The sequence below is a fragment of the Toxorhynchites rutilus genome, chromosome 1 (assembly GCF_029784135.1).
Source record: "Toxorhynchites rutilus septentrionalis strain SRP chromosome 1, ASM2978413v1, whole genome shotgun sequence".
In the NCBI taxonomy this organism is placed as follows: domain Eukaryota; kingdom Metazoa; phylum Arthropoda; class Insecta; order Diptera; family Culicidae; genus Toxorhynchites; species Toxorhynchites rutilus.
Genome location: NC_073744.1, coordinates 197,506,305 through 197,527,110, shown reverse-complemented (window position 1 = coordinate 197,527,110; position 20,806 = coordinate 197,506,305). Strand labels below are relative to the sequence as shown.

General features: G+C 38.8%; 1 protein-coding gene and 1 long non-coding RNA gene across 5 annotated transcripts in view; one reads left to right on the top strand and one right to left on the bottom strand.

The window, feature by feature from the left end:
• LOC129779582 (uncharacterized) overlaps positions 1–10,295 on the bottom strand; it is a 32,385-nt gene extending 22,090 nt beyond the window's left edge. Inside the window, exon 1 of the long non-coding RNA XR_008743716.1 lies at positions 10,167–10,295. This is a non-coding gene — a long non-coding RNA (uncharacterized LOC129779582). The remainder of the gene's footprint in view (positions 1–10,166) is intronic.
• The window catches only part of LOC129779375 (proto-oncogene tyrosine-protein kinase ROS), a 135,698-nt gene that overhangs the window by 91,058 nt on the left and 23,834 nt on the right, over positions 1–20,806 (top strand). The gene's annotated exons all lie outside the window — the stretch shown is intronic.

The window sequence follows — 20,806 nt, the reverse complement described above, 5'->3', positions numbered from 1 at the left end:
TTGGGCGCTGGACAGCGTCGCCTCACGACCTGTTGAACACTATTACATTGTAACGGATAGTCTTAGCTCTGTCGAAGCTATCCGTTCAGTGAGGCCGGAAAAGCACTCGCTGTACTTCCTTGAGAGAATACGAGAAATTTTGAGTGCTTTATCCAGACGCTGTTATGTCATTACCTTTGTCTGGGTCCCTTCACATTGCTCAATTCCGGGTAATGAGAGGGCTGACTCATTAGCAAAGGTAGGTGCGATTGAGGGCGACATTTATCAGCGTCAAATCACCTTCAATGAAGTTTATTCTTTAGTCCGTAAAAATACCATCGCTAATTGGCACCGCAAATGGAATGAAGATGAATTGGGCCGGTGGTTTCACTCAATTTCCCCTAAGGTTAGCCTCAAACCGTGGTTCAAAAGTCTGGACTTGAGTCGGGACTTTATTCGCACCTTCTCCCGACTCATGTCCAATCACTGTTCGTTAGATGCGCTACTCTTTCGTTTCAATCTTGCCAGTAGCAATCTCTGTGTTTGTGGCCAAGGTTACCACGACATCGAGCACGTTGTTTGGTCGTGCGAGGTGTATCTTGTTGCCAGATCGAATTTAGAAAACTCCCTTAGGACCCGAGGTAGACAGCCCAATGTACCGGTGAGAGATGTGTTGGCTCGGTTAGACCTCGATTACATGTCCCTAATATATGTTTTCCTTAAAACTATCGATCTTCGTGTGTGATTGTCCGTACACCCTTATCCTCTCCTTTTTTTTCCTTCGCGAGCGACTGTTTCCCTTCTGACTAACTATAGAATAAGCTGAAATGTATATACATAATAGATATAATAATAGATTTAAGAATTGAGTATGATGAGCGTGAGTGTGAATGCGAATGTGAACATTGTACAATATCCTTATATCCCCTCCTTTTCCAAAAGAAACTATGTCACCCTTCTAATCTCAAGTCGACCGCGAGTAATCGGTTTCCTACTTTATTAACCCTAGATTTAAGGAAACATGTTGATATATACTAATAAAAGTATAGCTAAGAGTTCGGCTCCTTTAAACCTATGTAACTGAGCCTGTAAAAATAAATGACTTAAATAAAAAAAAAGGTAAGGTATTGTAACTTTTTTAAACTTTTTCAGTTCATTCGTCTCTAGCCTTGAGAAAGACTCTTGGAAAACTTTACTCTACTCCAGCACTACCCCTCCACCCTCTTGCCTTGAGAAAGGCACTCGATCCCTCGCCGTCCAGCTCGTCCAGCAACGATGTTGTCCAGTCGGTGTCCACGCAACGAATGTTTCTTCCAACATTTCATGCTGCCCTCTTATGGATCCTCTCCTGCTTGCATAACACTAACGCAATTCTCTAAATGACCGTATCCCAAGGTCCAACACGACACAAACGAACCCCTTGTCTTAAATCTTTTTGTTCTTTGACCTTAATTTAGACTCCTCGTCTCTTCCATTGAGTACGCTGTCATCGAATGTACACCCAAACTAGCGTTGGCAGAAAACATGTCCTCTTTGGCAGAAATGATGCCATTTAGTGTGCTGGAGAGTCAAATGCGCAAATAATGAGCTCTATTAAAAGCTTAAAAATGGTTTGTATGTATGCGTGCAGACATCTCTTTCTGTTTTCTTTTCTCGTTTCATTTGAGATTGTGCCAAAAGAAAAGTCCATACGACGTCAATGGGGATCGAACCGAGGCCGGCTGGAATGCAAAGCTAATTTACACGACCACGCTATCCGCATGGCTAATGATGCTTCAGCAGTTGTTCAGCAAATACGTGATAATATTGTACCTAATTATAAAATGAAGTTGGGTAGTGTTTTCTAAGAGAAAAAATGAGCACATAAAGGAAAACTATATCTATCTCGGTCTGGGCTGTGTATGTGGCAAAGTATGCGGAAAGCTTATTTGTCTTTTGTTTCGCTCGCTCGTATTAACCTTATATTGCTGTACCATGTATATTATACAAATGCTTACCAGTATTTGTGAGTCATGATATTTTCTGTTATGTTATGTCTCATTTAATGTCATAAATCAGGATGACAAAACATGAGCTAAAAACCAATTTTGGGTGTAGCTTTCCTGCGACTCAGAAGCTTGATCTTTCTCCCCGTTATTACTTTCTCTTTCTCCCTATAAGAAAGCAGCATGGACAGCTGCTTTCCATTCTTTTCTATAGTTTGTCCCAGCTGAGGCTGTTGCCACTATTGTTTACTAACCAGTTTCATACAACAATCTTCTAGGCCATTTCGCTGGGAATACAATGGTTTTGATACCGCGCTGACAGCATTACTCTTTATGTTCATCTTGATCTGTTGAAATCTTGAACGATTGTTTCCCTCACGGGAACAAAGACCCGTGGTTTTTCAGGTTCTCCGCTGGGTGCACAAACCGCACACGAGGTCGCCCATGCCTTCGACATATCAGGCCACTATACGCGTTCTAGGAAACTTGACCGTAGCTGGGTGACTCTCATGAGCGATAGCGTCCTCTGGCGTAGGATCTGTGCAATGATTGCATTACCAGTTTTGATCAAAATTCCATCGATTACAGTCAAGGCATCTGTCAGCATTTCAAATCTGTTCAATTCTTCACTGGCTGATTCATAATCATGTACTACCTTTTCGAGCTGTACATAATCCGCTGTAGCATGTCTGATCTCAAATTTGCCTTTCATTTGAACCTAGCGCGGTCGTCTCGATCCGCTTGCAATTTATACGAGCGCGGTCGTCTCGATCCGTTTTCAATTAAACCTAGCGCGGTCGTCACGATCCGCTTCATTCAAACCTAGCGCGATCGTCTCGATCGGCTTTCAATTAAACCTAGCGCGGTCGTCTACAACTTGCCACTCAGAACACACTGAAGGCATGTTATTTGCTTAAGAAATCTTAACTAAGTCATTGATGTTTTTGCTTACATTTTTGTAGTCCTATTTAACCTACTCATCGGCTACCCATCGGCTTCCTTGTCCTTCTTCCGCAGTCGTCCGTTCCTCAAAGCCCAACATTTTTATTCGCGGATGATTCGGGAGATCCATCTCCTTTTCCACAAAATTGACATTTTTGACGTAGGACTACCTGTTTCATTTCTATACTGGGGTGTAAGTTCAAAGTTTCGAAAACGAAAGCGATACGCCGGAGCAATCAAGGTTCGGAAGGTTCGACAAATCAATAGAATGGTTTGCACGTAATCTATATTGTGCTGACGCGAATCGATCAAAACCCAGTTATCTATCAAAAACAATTATATATTTCTCGCGAATCGGGGAACCGATAGGTGGCTTCGAAGTTTTTCGCGTGTGTTCCAGAAAATCAACAATTGGTTTTTGCTGAAATTGAGAAGTGATTTATCTTAACTTCTTTGGATCGATAAGCCATTAGCGAAAAACAAAGGAGTTCAATTCGAGCAGTTTTTGATCTCAACAACAACACAACCACCATGGCAAGCGAACGTGGTCTTCGAAGTAACTCAACTACGACATCTAACAAAGGTTCCGGATCAACTACTGACGCAGACATGAACGTTGCAGAACTGGCCAATATGATGAAGTCACAGTTTGTTATGTACCAGAAGAATATGATTGATGAAATCAGAGTACTGAAAGATTCCATACATACACAAATGGATAAACTTAGATCAGATATTGCAAGTGACTTCGAACGTATTCGTAAAGAGAGTGACAGAGTTACCACCCAACTCACCAATTCCATTGCTGATAGTAAGGCTGAGTGTCTAGTAGCTGTGGATAGAAGTTTGCGTTCTAATGATCTCGTCGTTAGTGGAGTTCCATTTCGCTCAGGAGAGAATCTGATGGAGTACTTTTCAGTTTGGCACCGCACTCTGGGATATACCGATGACAACATTCCACACGTCGATATCAGGAGACTCTTCAAAGGCACTCCATCGAACGGGACCGCATATATAATTCTCATTCAGTTTGCTATAACTGTGCAACGTAATGATTTCTTCGCTCGTTACTTACGCTCTCGAAAGCTTTGCCTCTCCGAACTTGGATTCACGACCAACAAACGTATTTTTGTGAACGAAAACTTGGGAGCCGCGGCGAGGGAACTACGAGCCAAAGCTCTACAAATGAAAAAACGAGGACAGCTAGTTAAAGTCTACACGAAGTTTGGTATCGTACATATCAAGGAGAGTGCTGATGGACAAGGAAAGCCTATTTTTTCGGAGAACGATCTACAAGCTTCGCCATAACCTTTCCTATTACGTTTCTGTTTACTCCTATGTATTCCATTCCTCTGGTCCTATGACTCCCTTCCTAAAAGCTAAATGATGATACTGCTGATGCTGATGCTGCCGATGTTCCTGTTGCTGTTGTTGCTGCTGTTGGTGTTGTTTTTGGGCTAGAAGTTTTCTTCAGTGCAATTATGTTACCTGATTTTGTAGTGCTAATAGGTTAAATTGTTTGATTACATTCGACATTCGCGTCGCTCATGTTTTTGAAAAGTTGAATTATGATTGAATTTTTGATGAAGATTATTATGCATTCTATTATAATCGTGCAAGTGCTCTCTACTTATTTTCTCTTATTTGCTAAGCTCATCTCCAATCCCTATGGCTAGTCATTACTATGATAATGCCTCCACGAATTTGTGCATACCGGGGACTGTTATGAAGTGTGCTCTTCATCCAGGAAAACTATCCGTGTGTAGTGTAAACAGTCAGAGTATTTGTGCTCGCAAGCTTTGCAAGTTAGATGAATTAAAACAAATATTAAAGCTCGCTGCGGTCGATATTGTATGTGTCAGTGAAACCTGGCTTAATGAACATATTAACGATTCTGTGTTAAAAATTGATGGATATAGTTAGACAAGATAGAAAGGGGCGTCTAGGAGGCGGCATCATGGTGTATGTTAACGACAGACTTAAGTATAGTGTCATTGATTTTTCTTCATATTCACCAGGAACGCCATGTTCCGAGTATATAGCAATTGAAGTTTTACTAAACAATGAAAAGATTTTTTTAGCTACTTTTTACAATCCACCTGAAGTAGATTGTGCAGACATAGTCGATACCTTGCTGTCTCAATATGGGACAAAATTCGAAAATATACTTCTAGTAGGCGATTTCAACACGAATCTTCTTGATAACAATTCGGCTAAAACATCCAGATTTAAATCCATTTTATTCATTCATAAAATGTTCAGCTTTGGTTGCGAACCAACATTTTTCCATAGTAATGGTTCATCACAATTAGATTTGATGCTCTCTAATTGTAGATCACGCTTGCTTCGCTTCAATCAAATAGATTCACCTGTATTTTCGAATCACGATTTGATTTTTGCTTCACTTGATTTTGAAATAGTGTCCACTCCACCACAAGTCGAATATCTTGATTATTCCTCGATGGATGTAGATGGCTTACTTCAGGCATTTTTTTCGTTAGATTGGATAAGTTTTTATCGGTTAAATGATTCCAATGAATTACTAAACTTTTTTAATTCAACAATTAAATATCTGCATGATCATTTTGTTCCTATTCGAACATTTGTTCCCAATAAATCTAAGAACCCATGGTTCAATGATTCCATTTGTAAAGGTATTATTGATCGTGATTTGGTTTACAAGAAATGGAAAAATAGTAAAGATCCTAACGATCATAAATTATTCAAGATTCTTCGAAACAAAGTGACTATGCTCATTCGTCAAGCCAAACGAACGTATTATGATAGCTGGACTGACAATAATCTCCCTTCCAAAGAACTATGGAAAAGATTAAAAACATTAGGTTTTTGTCAATCAAAATCATCTTGTTCTGTACAATTTGACTCTAATGAGATAAATGAGAGTTTTGCTCGAAATTTTTCTGGAAATTCCCCTGAGAATAATGTCAATCAATTTGTAACAAACCGAAATTCATTTTATTTCAATTTGATTAATGAAGACGATGTCATAATTACTTTATACCATATAAAATCCAATGCAATAGGTCTTGATTCTCTTCCAATTAAATTTTTGAAAGCAATCATTTCGCTTGTGGCCAAACCGATTACTCATTTATTTAATTGTATCATAACTACAAGTGTTTTTCCTGACGAATGGAAAAAATCTAAAATAATTCCGATAAGAAAAAAGGCAAACATTAATAACATCCAAAATTTGCGCCCTATAAGTATACTCTGTGCGCTGTCCAAGGTATTTGAACGAATTATTAAACACCAAATTTGTCATCATATAAATCAAAATAACCTGCTAAGTTCGATGCAATCTGGATATCGTCCCCATCACAGCACAAAAACCGCAATGCTGAAGGTGTTCGATGATATAGGACTTATTCTGGATAAGGGTCGACCTGTTGTCCTATTACTTCTTGATTTTTCAAAAGCTTTCGACACGATTTCCCACGAAATTTTGTGTAAAAAACTGTCGCAAAACTTTGATTTCTCGAGTCATGCAACGACATTGCTGCGATCGTATCTAATAGGACGAAGTCAGACCGTTTTTAGTAACGATGTTTATTCTAGATTTCTTCCAATATCCTCGGGAGTACCCCAAGGTTCGATATTAGGACCAATCTTATTCTCATTGTATATTAACGATCTTCCTGATGTTCTAAAATGTTGTAAAATACACATTTTTGCGGACGACGTCCAGATATACTTCGACTGCCTGGATAATACAGCATCGACCATTTCAAGAAATATAAATGGAGACCTTGTCAGAATACATGAATGGTCGTGCAGAAATAAACTTATTTCCTTTTATCTAACTCATCAGTTTTTGCGCAATTTAAACTACAAGTAGCATTGAACGCTTGTGTTCGATATGTTTTCAGACTGAGTAGATTTGCCAGAGTTTCTCACCTTCAACATCGTCTGATTGGTTGTCCATTTCGCAAATTTGCTCCGATGAGATGTTGCATCTTTTTATTCAATCTTGCAAGAACAAAACTTCCAGGCTACTTACACGAAAAACTAGTAACTCTAAGAAGTTCACGCTCAAAAAAATATGCAATTCCACGACACTTCACTTCCAGGTATGGTAACTCTTTCTTCGTGAGAGGCATTTCACACTGGAATTCATTGCCAAATGAGTTGACTCTTGTAAAATCACAAACACTATTTAAGAGGAAATGTATAGAGCACTTTAATTGTTAAACTCAAGAAATTCTTCAAAGTAATAATTAATAATTTAATAATCAGTAATGCACCATTTGTACGTAAATCAGTGTAACAATTAAAGAGACAAAAGTCTCAAGTTACAAATTAAATTTGAATAAAGAATAATAAAGAATAATAAAGAATCAGATTTTGATCGTTTATACCTCCTAAACAACTGAACGAAATGGTATGATCAACAATTCATTCGAAAGATAAAATGTCTTCGCGTTAAATGCTTGTTACTTTTAGATTCAAAAACTTGTTTCAATAACCCTAAAATTGCTTTCAAAACAGGCTATTATCCACTCAGTTATGGTTGAGCAACGATTGCGGTACGATCGATCGAATGAATGGATGTTTCTCTAACACAGACTTCTAAACCATGGAGCGTGGGGAAAATGGCATTGCAAATCAGATGCAAGCTGCGGGTACCTTTGTACTTGCTTGTATTTTTGCAAACCGGAATGTGTTTTCTCAACACAGAATCCGAAACCGAGAAGTTGGGAAAATCGGCATTGCAGATACATGCAAGTCGACAGTACTTTTATACCCCCATTAATTTTTACACTCCGGAACTCGTTTTGCTAACACGGTCCACAAAAGCGAGTGCAACGCTTTGGCTCGGTTATTCAAGACTACATAGGAAGATATCCCTTCATGTCGCCAGCTCACTGAACTTCTACGCATACCGTTTGATGACTAGGCAAAGTGTTGACAATTATGGGCTGCGATAACTACTACCATAATGCATGAATTGGCCTCAATTGGAATTCGTTTGCAATTCAATTCGTAAATTGTTTCATTCATTCACTGGTTTAATCAGTAATTTTATCAATACACACAAGGTAGCTTTGCGCAGCGGAGATATCGTACCCAATGAGGAACACCTGAGGTGCGATTATTGCTAATCGAAGAAACATAAATGAGTACTAATCCAACGGTAGTCCTACGTCAACCTTGCGAATAGGTATAACCCATAACCCATGCTTTTAACAATGGCATTTGAACACTTACTGTCAAAACAACGAAGGAATATTTTGATGATGAAGAGACTTTCATAATCATGATCTTATCATAAAGTTTGTCATATTTCCAGATCAATGTTCTGTATGACAGATATCTTTCGACCTTTCATATTGTTGGACCTTTCATAGAACATTCTTCTTCTTTCTTTGTTTTTAAGAGGCTTTAAACTTTGCAGTTCATTCGCCTCTAAGTTCATAGAACATCATATTAAAATATTCTTTCAACTGTGGCGATACTACCAGGCAGACACGAAATATGATTAGCTTCGTGAATTCCTTACACTCTAGAAAATTGTTTTTTGTTTGTTTCTAAAAATGTTTGCAACCATCGATTGGCAACTGGATTCTTTGTTATAATTTGTTTTAATTACTTCAATCATTGTTCACTCATCAAACAATATGTTTTCATTTATCTAAACAGGGGTTTTTATACTAGTACTACTCATCTAGGCATTTAGGGATGGTTTGTAGTACAATCTATTTATAACATTATGTTCAGAGGCGAATAAACTGCAAAGTTTAAAGCCTCTCAAAAACAAAGAATGGAATGGAATATTATGTTTCTCCTAGACTAGTCCTCCATTTTTTCAATGCACTCCAACGAGTAAAGGGTGTGTCACATCGAATTGCATCACGGAAAAAACGCTGTAGAAATTTAATTTTTAGGAATTATATCTTCAGCTTTCGCTTATAATCAGATAAGAGTGTATAGATCACGTTGACCATGCTTCACTGTCAATTTTTCGTAAATTTGGAAAAATGTCGTCGAACGAAAAAGAGCGTCGTGAATTAATCCTGTGCACTCATTTCGAGAATCCGGAGTTGTCACATCGGGACATCGGTAAGATGCTGGGAATCGTCCAATCCACGGTCAGCAGAGTACTAAAACGATACTTCGAGAACCCAACCATCGACCGGAAGGTGAAGAACGGCAAAAATGGATGCTCCGTCAGTGAAAAAGATCACAAGCGCGTAGTTAAGCAGTATAGACGTGATCCGAGAAGTTCGGTCCGGGATGTCGCCAATAAGCTGAATTTGTCAAGTTCATTCGTCCAGCGGACCAAGCAGCGGGAGGGCCTGCGTACATACAAGGTTCAGAAGGCTCCTAACCGCGACGAAAGGCAAAACATGGTGGGGAAGACGCGAGCCCGTAAGCTGTACACCGAAATGCTGACGAAGCCGCATTGCCTGGTAATGGACGACGAAACATACGTCAAAGCGGACTTTCGTCAGCTGCCGGGCCTGTTGTTCTTCTCCGCAGAGGACAAATTCAGCGTTCCGGAGGAGATTCGCAAGCAGAAACTATCCAAGTTTGCCAAAAAGTACATGGTGTGGCAAGCGATCTGCTCTTGCGGAAAGCGGAGCACCCCCTTCATGATGACCGGCACGGTAAACGGGCAGGTTTACCTTAAGGAGTGCCTACAGAAGCGCTTACTACCACTATTGAAGCAGCACGAGGGCCCGACCATCTTCTGGCCGGATCTCGCTTCGTGCCACTATTCAAAGGACGTGTTGGAGTGGTACGAAGCCAACGGGGTCACCTTCGTGCCAAAGGAAATGAACCCGCCCAACACGCCGGAGTTTCGCCCAATAGAGAAATATTGGGCGATTATGAAGCAGGCTCTCCGGAAGAACCCAAAAGATGTCAAATCGGAGGCGGACTTCAAGAGAAAATGGATTTCTGTTCAAAAAAAACTACAACCTGACGTTGTACAGAACCTTATGGACGGGGTAAAGAGGAAAGTGCGAGCATACGGGATTGGGCTAGAAGTATGAATAAAAAGAAAATGCCAAAAGTTGTTTAATAGTTTTTATTTCACTGTCTAAAATTTTCAAAAGGATCGGTCTACTGGGCGAATTTCTACAGCGTTTTTTCCGTGATGCAATTTGATGTGACACACCCTTTATGGTAAAAATTCACCGAGCTTTTAAGAAATTTGGCCTTTTTGGAGATATATCACCCGAATCAACTAGAATTTCAAGAACACTTTGCGCCTCACTAGTCAAAAATACTTCTTACCTTTTATGTAGAAGAATTCTAATGAAATCTTCAAAATTACCAGCAACTTCAGTAGCAGTATATCACATCTTTCAACGAGGCCAATGAATGTTCGAATAGTCTTCTCAAGTCTGCCTTTTCCTTCTCTCACTGGTGACACAAAAACAATTTATTTATTATGTCAGCGAATGCCTCCTGTGATTCGAAACACTCTTAACGTAATTACGTTGAGTTTTGGGAATTTCCTTCGAGCCGTTACCGTGAGCAAATGATTATAGAAGCTGACAAGCGGATATAAAAAAAAATACAAAACGACAGTTAGAGATGCAGCCATAAAATGAACTATGATTCTAGGCTAATGATTTCCATTTCGATTATTTTTCATAGTTTATGGAAAAAGAAACCCAGTGCGAAACAATATTTCATAACAATGTCCACCTCCAATGCATGACACAAACAGCGCTACCATAAGCGCGCTTCGTCCCCTCTCGCTACACGAAAGGGCGGAAGCCTAGAACCATCGAACAGCAGATAATTAGGAAGTAGATCCATCACATATCATCCAGCAAAGCCGTTCGCTGCGGCGGCGGGAGATGTCAAAGCGAGCAGAGCGACGACGATAAAATGATTAACCGTAACACACAACATGCACACACACGTGGAGGGGAATCGCCACTAATCTGTGGAAGGACAGAAAATAAACAGATATATCTGTTGAGCTTGTTTAGATGGGCGTAGGTATGTGCGTATATCAAGTTGTCAAAACACTAACCTAACTTTTGCCAGAAGTCAGCTTAGGCAGCATCCATCAATCATTCCCGCCTACTCAAAAAAAAAAAAAAGAAATGTGAAGTTTGGGTTAAACTTTGAAATCGATCTTCACTGTCAGCGAGTGAATTGATTTATCTTTCTGATTTTTTTATTTTCGAGGGTATTAACAAAAACAAACCCTTTTTTTTTTGGGTGTTTGGTAAATGTCATTCCGCTCCGGACGAGATTAAATGTTAGAACGAATTAAACTCAATTAACGTACTCTCTGCTCGGGACTGAATGGTGCAACTAATTGAATCTCGGCGGAAAATGAAGGTTTGGACGCTCTAAAAACGGGAAGCCAGATGGTGTTCGAGAATTTTTCGAATAAAACCAAGGACTGTTATTCTCCCAAACGGAAGGGGTCGTTAGAACGACTTGACTCTGGACACGTGCTTAATTGGAAAAATCCGGCGGGAACTAGAATGGGTTCAGCGAACAAATTTTTAGTGCTGTTGAACACTTGTAAAATTAAATAAGGAGGGAAATTAAATCAGCGATCATTAATTGATCGAACTGGCCAGGCATCGTCGTGCGGCCTGCGTGTTTCAAGGGAGAAATAGAATCCCAAACAGCTGGGCCGCAGCTTGCGATTTGCGATGCGATAGATCAAACGATCTAGTTTCAAGTGTCTGTCTGAAGTTGGACTTGTGAAATGAAATAGTGAATTTGTTTATTCATATTTCGTCACCTTCCTCGCACCATACAAATACATAAACATAATTGTCAACTGTCAAGCGCAATGCTGTTTACATCAACATAACCGCGCTTTTCCCAGGGCCGTAATTACGGCCCAATCGATTACATATCTGTTTTTAATCATTTCATTCGCTCCATGGCACACTTGACTCTGCACAACTTGACTAATTGAACATGGCGACCGATGGGAATTTCCCGACGGCGTAAATTGTCCTTATCACGGAAAAAAAGTTAATGTGCCATACGCAACAAGCGTGTGCGCTCTGTTTTCCACAACCGAGAATGTTTCTCTCCCATTAGTTTTTTTTTTCGAGTACGATTATGTCAAAATCGCCTGGAATGTTGGGAAAAAAAGGTCTTCCCTTACATATGGATTATCCACTTGAGGTTGAGACGAGTGGCGAATGGGCAGCGCCACTACTGTTTACATTCCGATGGTTTATTGCATGCATGCTTTGTAAGAAGATAGTGGAGAAAGAATGAACGAGAAAGTAACCACAAGCACAAGCGATTCTCCTCCTTGGGAACGTAATTTGGCAAGTGGCTTCCAGCGTTCAAACTATGGGCATTAGATTTTTGACATATGGTTGTGCTCGATAGAAGACGGCATAAATTTAACAAAAACAATTATGTTGGACCCCATGTGAACTCTGTTATGCAAGCGCGTGCAATGATTCGTTGGTTTTTTTTGGGTGGCATTTTGTGTGTGTTGACAGCGATTGTTTGACTTGTGGTTTCCAGTTGCAAGCATGGGTGACATTTGGACCGTTTCGATCTTTCACCATGTCGAATGAAATTGTAGTAAATTTTGAAGTGGAACTGTTCAAAATAAATGTCTTATTACTTGGGGTTTTTACCTTCTAAATTAACCTTGGGTCTGATTCTCGAATACACTACGAATACACTTCACGGTGGAAACGGTATGAAACGCATTCGCGATGACAACAGTACGGTGTCGACATCTGGATGCGAGATTAGTTTCCCACTAAATTTATCATTATAAAATCAAATTATCTTCAGATTGAATTTTTGTATGAGATTATTATATCACACGAAGAAAACAACGTTTTTCACTCACATTGAATACCAGTTTGATACGAAGAGGTTAATTTTCATTAATGATTTTTTATTTGAAAAGTGCACATTCTGCCTGAAAACTCATCATTATCTTCGACACTTCACTAACTCGTAAAACGTAGTTCAATGGCGTGCCGTTTATTTCGTTTCCACCGTGAAGTGTATTCGAGAATCAGGCCCCTTGTGTTCCATCCAACTGTCAAAAAATCTTGAGCCAAAATATTGTTACAGTGACAGTTTTATACTCATTTTTATCGAACATGAACGAAGAATGGCTGACTGAGATGAATCAGCCTATGGCTGAAAATGACGAACTTGGAAAAAAAGATAAAGTGTGGTGTCCAAAACTCGACCGCGTCGTTGACGTAGTCGCAGGACTACGAAATTATTGCAATCAATTCGCTTGTTTTTTTTTTGTTTTTTTGTAAGACCGATGTAAACATCCATTCCATGCAATGTTATGCCGAGTTGACAAGCATTATGTAGCTGCGAACTAGCATGTGACTCTTTCGTAGCTCCGGAAACATGAATCAGGAAACTTATCAAAATGAGTGCTTTCAGAAAGGGTCCCAACTTCGAATTTTTGTATGTTAACAATCATTTTAGCAACAAATTATGAATTCTGTTGTGATTTAAAACAAAAAAAAACTCATTATCAATCCCTTTCTAAATGCAGCCATTCCCGAGATATTTCAAAAAAATATTTCTAATTCATTTTCTTTTTTATACTAATTATGCTCTTTTAATATGTTTGTCGTGTTATACCGTCATTTTTTTTATCCCTTCTGTTTATTTTAGGCTCATTAGCATTTAAGCTGTAACAGAGCCGAATTTTAATCGTGTACATGTCACATGTTTATCATATCTATAATTAGCACATTACACAGTTGCCATTTTCGGCGTTAGAGTATTCCCTTCTATACCATTGCATATGGTACACATTTACACAGTAGCCATTTAGGCGTAATAGTTTTCTATCTGTTCTTCCATTATCCAGTTAGACCGGACAGCGGAGACAGTTGTTGATCATTGTTGAGTTATTTATAGAACAGCAGCCCGATGTTTCTTGCAGAGCAGAGCAGTTGTATGGATGAATCGATCTTATTTCGACCGTGGATCGATCTCCATCGCTGATGATTGTTGCGTGGACGTAGCTATTCTGTAACAACACAAAGATGGTCAATGAGGGCCCTGAGCTTTGAACTCACGATCGATCGCTTACTAAGCGAACGCGCAACCAATGTGGCTACGGAGACCCCCTTATACCGTCATGTTCATGAAATTTTATGAGTTTGCTTATAATTTTCAACAACTTTTCCAAATACATCATTATAGTAAAAACTATATGTTTAGGAGTGACGTTGAAAAACATTATCGCTACGTTTTGTATTAACCCACATGTCCTCAATAGAAATGTGAAAATTCAGACAACATTAGATAAATTTGGAAAGTTTAGAATATTTTTAAAAAGAAAGAAAACAATTACAAAACAGATAAAATTTAGATAAACTCATAAAAAATCAGAGGTATTTAGAAACAATCAGAACAATCCCAAAAAAATGTAAATTGAAAAAAATCTAACAATATTGTGTCAATATTGTTGTATAAATTTAGAAAAAAAACCAGAAGTATTCAGAAACAATCACAAAAAATCCGAAGACAAATTTAAAAAATGAAAAAAGACGAAAAGTATTGTTTTTTCAAAATTTCGAAAATTTGGAAACTAAAACGGATAATTTGAAAGCATAAGCAAATTTTTTTTAAAAATCAAAAAATTAAAAAAAATCAGAAATGTACAAAACATACATGAAAATTTAAAAATTTTCATTAAAATATGTATAAGTTGTATAAGCGGAAACGCAACTGGAGGTCCCTCATCGCGAATTGTGAGGATAACAATTTTATTTCCTTAAAATTGAACATTCAGTATTCGGATAAAAATTTGATAAATTAAGAAAAAAAAACCAGAAGTATTCAGAAACAATCAGAAAAAAATCCGAAAACAAATTTAAAAAATGAAAAAAAGGCCGAAAAGTATTGTTTTTTAAAAATTTCGAAAATTTGGAAACTGAAACGAATAATTTGAAAACATAAGAAAATTAAAAAAAAATCAGAAATATACAAAACATACAAGAAAATTAAAAAAAAAGGGAATTCCCTAAGAATAGAAACTTTTAGGAAAATTAAGAAAAAACTGAATAAAATTAAGGAAAAATTAATTAAATCACGAAACAATATAAATAAAAATAAAATAAAAAAAAATCTGAAAAATTAAAAATTCACGAAATTTAGAAAACTTAGAAAATCTAGACATACACAATAAAATACAAATCGGGAAAAAACTGAAAAAAAGTAAAGAAAAAGCAAAAAATCAGAAAAAAAACAGAAAATATTTTTTTTGCAAATTAAAAAAAAGAAATTTAAAAAATTGATAAAATTTAAAAAAATAAATTTAAAAAAAATTAAAAAATCAGAAAATTCAGCTTTTAAAAGGTCAATCAGAAGATCAATCAATGAGTGGCTCTGGGATTGAACTCACGATCGTTCGCTGTATAAGCGGGAGCGCAACCGGAGATCCCTCATCGCGAATTGTGAGCATAGTCATTTTATTTCCTTGAAATTGAACATTCAGTATTCGGGAGGTATTCCTATTTGATGAAACACACATGTTCACATGTTCAAAATCATTCAAATAAAAGACGGGTGGGTAATGTCGGGGACATAACCGGAGTGACGTAGGACTATACAAAGGGGACAGCTTTTGTTAAATATATATTTTAAATATATTGTTTTATTTTCTTCTCCTACGTGAATACCTACCTATCTACCTGAAAAATGGATTAGTTTACTGTTTACTCTTTATGAATATGTTGATGGTTCTGAATAGAACCTTTGGTGTTGTGTTTTTGTTATCACTCGATATTCCCATCTTGTTCGGTTAAACCTTCCTGTTTAGCTATTGCGTTTGCCACTGCGGGTTTTCTGATTGTCGTGAGCAGCTTTGCAAGCCACCTCGAGCACTCCGACGGCCGAAACTCTATAATCGCTGTTAGGTATACTGGTGCTCCGGCACCGGTTTGAAAGAAAATAAGATATTTTTTTGGGGTCCGCGTGTTTTATACTCTAGCGGTACACACTCACAGGATAGAGACGAATCGGCAGTCTCAGCCAAAGGGGCGGGTCCAACGAGACGAACGAATGAGCGTTAAAAGGGAGCGATGGCAAAAAAATACATTCATTACGATTTGTTCGCTCGTTGGATTCACATGCAGGCTAAGAAGGGTCTTTTTCAGGATCACAAAATGATCTTCAATCTAAAGAGTTTATTGTTTTGTTCTCACTCGATATCCCCATCTAGTTCGGCTATTATTATTAGTTTTATTATTATTTTGGATAATGTTCTAGAAAGCATTGAACTGTATTTCCTAAACTCTTTTTTGGAAGGTTTAATGGCCCTGAAAAGCGCCTTGTTTAATGGAATGGTTCCAATTAAGAAAACTTAGTAATCGTGGTTTTGAAAAAAACCATTTCGAACGCGAACAAGGCGGCATGTTCTGCATTTGCCACCAAAGCAGTTTGTATAAAGAACATACTTTTTTCTTCTGCTACCTGATGCCGTTTGCGATTGCGTTTGCCACTCGCTGCAACTGCCTGTTGTCTTGATGTCCACCGAACCGAATGTGTTCTGTTCCGAATGCGGGTTTTCTTATCGTCGCGAGCAGCTTTGCCAACTAACTCGATCACTTCGGCGGCCGAAACTATATAACGCCGGATAGGTGGACTGGTGCACTGGTACTAACGCGCTCGGCCTAGCTACCCTTGCGAGGAACTCCAGATCAACACGGTTCGAGCGGGATTTTGCCTTTCCCTTCACTTTTCCTCCTTTACCATGTCCAGACATGGCTGCTTGGGTTGGTTTGTTGATGTGTTGTGATGCGAACCGATGTGGTGTACGGTTTGGATGAGAATGATCGTTACGGAAGGAAGGAAGGTCTTGTATTATAGAGACTTTAAACTTTTGCAGTTCATTCGTCTCTAGCCTTGAGAAAGGCCATTTGAAAACTCTACTCTACTCTATTACTCTACTCCAGCGCTACCACCTCCGCCCTCTTGCCTTGAGAAAGGCACTCGATCCCTCGCCGTCCAGCTCGTCCAGCAACGATGTTGTCCAGTCGGTGTCCACACAAAGAATGATCGTTACGGCAGCGGAGCGGGGATTTTTAAGCTGACTGGCTGGCTCGAGAATTACGCATGTGTGAGACTGCGACCAATGTTTCGTTCATTTTTGACGTAGGACTACGTCTTTCATTTCTATACCGGGGTGTAAAACCAAAGTTTCGAAAACGAAAGCGTTACGCCGGAGACCGAGATTTTGAGCGTTAATAGCTCCTAAACAACTGAACTAAATGGTATGATAAACACTTCATTCGAAAGATAAAATGTCTACGCGTCATATACTTGTTACTTTTTGTTCCAAGAACTTGTTTCAATTGCCTTAAAATTGCTTTCAAAAACAGACTATTGAAATCACACCAATCGGTATAAAAACGAGTGTCGCTCGGAAATCCACTCAGTTATGATTGCGTAACGATTGAAGTACTATCGCTCGAATCAATGGATGTTTCACTAACACAGACTCCAAAACCATGGAGCCAGGGGAAACTGGTATTGCAAATTAGATGCAAGCAGCGGGAAATTTTGTACCCGTTTGCGCTTTTGCAAATCGGAATGTTTCCCTAATACAGATTTCAAAATCATGGAGCCTGGGAAAATCGGCATGGCAAAATAGATGCAAACAGCGGGTACTTTTGTACTCGTTTGCGTTTTTGCAAATTGGAATGTTTCCCCAACACAGATTTCAAAACCATGGAGCGTGGGAAATTGGCATTGGAAATGAGATGCAAGCTACGAGTACTTTTGTACTCGCTTGCATTTTTGCAAATCGAAATGTGTTTTCCTAACACAGATTCCGAAACCAATAAGTTGGGAAAATCGGCATCGCAGATCTTGCCAATACTTTAATACTCCCATGCATTTTTACAATGCCGAATTCGTTTTGCTAACACGGTATACAAAAGCGGGTACAACTTCTACGCATACCGTTTGATGATTCGGCAAAATGTTGATAACTATTTGCTGCGGTAACCACTACCATAATGCATGAATTGACCTAAATTGGGATTTGTTTGTAATTGAATTCGTAAATTGTTTCATTCATTCACTAGCTTAATCAATACATACACAAGATAGCTCTGCGATATCGTACCCAATGAGGAACATCCTAGGTGCGATTATTGCTAATTGAAAAAACACAAATGATTACTAAGTCAACGGCAGTTCTACGTCAACCTTGCGGTTATAGCATAGGTATAACCCATCCATAGTTTTTTCTTTTTCCTTTCCAATCGTGCTTCATTCTATTTCGCTGCTGCTCTGGTTGCCCGTTTTGGTCGGTACGATTTGAGGAGCACAAAATGGACCAATCAAAAATGGGCACATAGTGCATTTTGACAATGCTCGATATTTCACAATTATTCAATTATTTATCTCAAGAAAAATGAAATGTTATTCGTTATGATAGATGCGTAGATATATTTCCTATCAATTGATGCAAAAACCTTTGCGATCTATTGAGAAATGCTCGAGTTATAAGCGTTCCAAATCTTGCATTTTTTCCTAAGTGCCTTCAGTGCCTAGATTTCCATTTCACCCCCTATATCTTCCGATTAGACGTAGTCCTACGTCAAAAAAACACATTTTTGGGCGGGACGAAATTCGCCGGGTCTACTAGTTTGTATATAAATTTCCTGATGTTTTCACTAAAACACAATTGGCAACCAGGAATGAATTATATTTCAATTCGAATTGACGAATTTACGTTAGATTTACAACCAGATGGCGCAGCGAGTAAAATGATGATGTTTTGTTTTTAGGTATGAAATTCGTTTAAATTTATTAGAAAAATTTGAATTTTCCTTCAAATCTTCCGGATTCAAGTATTCTTTCCACGCTGAATAGGTTAGAAAATCATCATTTTACAATGCGGTATGTATATGATGAAGAATGGCTTGGTATACCTGTGTTGTAACTTTTATATTTTTTCATCAGGTAAACGATGAGTAACATGTATTGCGCTAAAAATACTGCAAATCCTTCTCGTATTAGTCCCTACATAATCAATGATTTCAGCCAACTTAATATGGTATCGATTTCATCGCCATTAATCACAGTATTCATACCCTGTATGCATTGTCAAACATAAAAAACTCGAAAATTGTCTATGACTTTGGTCAAATCGCGTGTTGAAAACATCATAAGTATAGAAAACTCTAACTTTCTTACCATATACTGACGACATTGATTGATTGAAATGAATCTAAATAGAAATAAAATTGAATAATCACGACCGAATCTTGCTTTTAAGTGCGTAGAATCGACGAATTTACGTTAGAATTGCAACCAGATGGCACAGCGAGTAAAATGATGATGTCTGGCCATCAACCATCACCACCGTTAATTTCAAACATTTAAATCCCTTCCTACTAAAAGTCAATTGAATAATTCCTATGCCTACAAATATAAATGTTCTCATATATACAAATGGTGCATTGTGGTGCCATTTGTTTTTTTTTTTGTCGTAGGGTTACAACGTTGATTTCTATATAGGAGGGTCACTCTAAAAAATTGAAAATGAGTCATGTAACGTGATATTAAGGGATTTCAAATGCATATTATGCAAAATCGTTATTGCGATATATATTATGTTGTATACCATTAGACAGGAAATTTATCCATCAGTTTATTTGCTTAAAACATGAACAGTGAATATAGTAAAAAGGTAAACAATGTTACGTTTAAAACAGGTATGTTATTTCGATATTACTGGCTACTCGTTTCCCTCCACAACACAACGAGCAAAATTTCTGCCTACATTCGGGTGTTAGCTGACAATGTGAGTCGATGCGTATTCTGAGTTATCCTCCATTTGTCGATAGAAGGCATTTATTGGATGGCAGAATCAATGAAGTAATGATCTAGAAGATGGTCTCGAGAAAGATCGATAGCGATTCCAGCGAATTTTACATTGAGTTTTAATTGCAACACCATGGTTGTACTGTATCTCAATTCGCCCGTCCACAATTGAGTGTTTGCTTGTTTATTTAACAGCAAATTCCACCGTTCTCACGTAGCTTCACTGTGAAACGTTCGGGTTTTCCTCGGCGTTCTTATCTGCTAGCAAAAATCATCATCGTCATAATCATATGCTTCGCGCAAGTCGTCGCCATCAGACCAAAACATTACCTCTATCTTGTTCCGAGTCTTCCGCGAATCAATCCTCGAACGTCGGTCGAAAATAATTACCACAACGATCCTCAGGTCTCGACCCTTGAACCACTGAACCCCGATTCGTTATCACTTGATACCCCCAAAAGGGGTAACCAGATCGAGTCCACTGAACTCCAACTCTGCCCCTGCCCCGCTGCTGATACTTGCGTTTTGATTCAAGTTGATTAATTTACTTTGGTTAGAGCAGCAGCAGCGACTGCTGCTGCCTTAAAAATAGTTCCACCGTAGTAGGAGAGCATTATCAACGGTATCATTCGACTGGATTTAACGGGGATCAACGCGCGACCACTTTCAGCACGCACATCTCGAACGCCCCCGCCTTCCGGATTTGCTGCTCCGAGACCGCTGGCCAGCGCATCATGTGCTGGCGCGGATTATTAGGTCTACTTAACGTGAATGATTTAGATCGCGTTCTCTCGTTCCAGGCTGCTAGCTACTAGCGAAGGGAGGGGGGAGGAGTTTGACAGCTGGATCGACCTGTGTCAGACAGTGCGCATCATCAAGAAGTGATTGCAATTTAAGCGAAAGATTTATTCCAGAATTCTTGCTGAGAGCGCGCGCGCGCGCTTTACGGCAGCGAGGTTATCGCTTCTTGCTGAAGAGAGCAACACCACACCAAATGGAAGACAAGGACGCGCGCGCACTCTCGATTAGGGGTAATTAAATCAAATTGAGTCGTACCCCGGTGGTGCCGACATTTCGCCTACGGCTGATTGATTAGCCCCTCA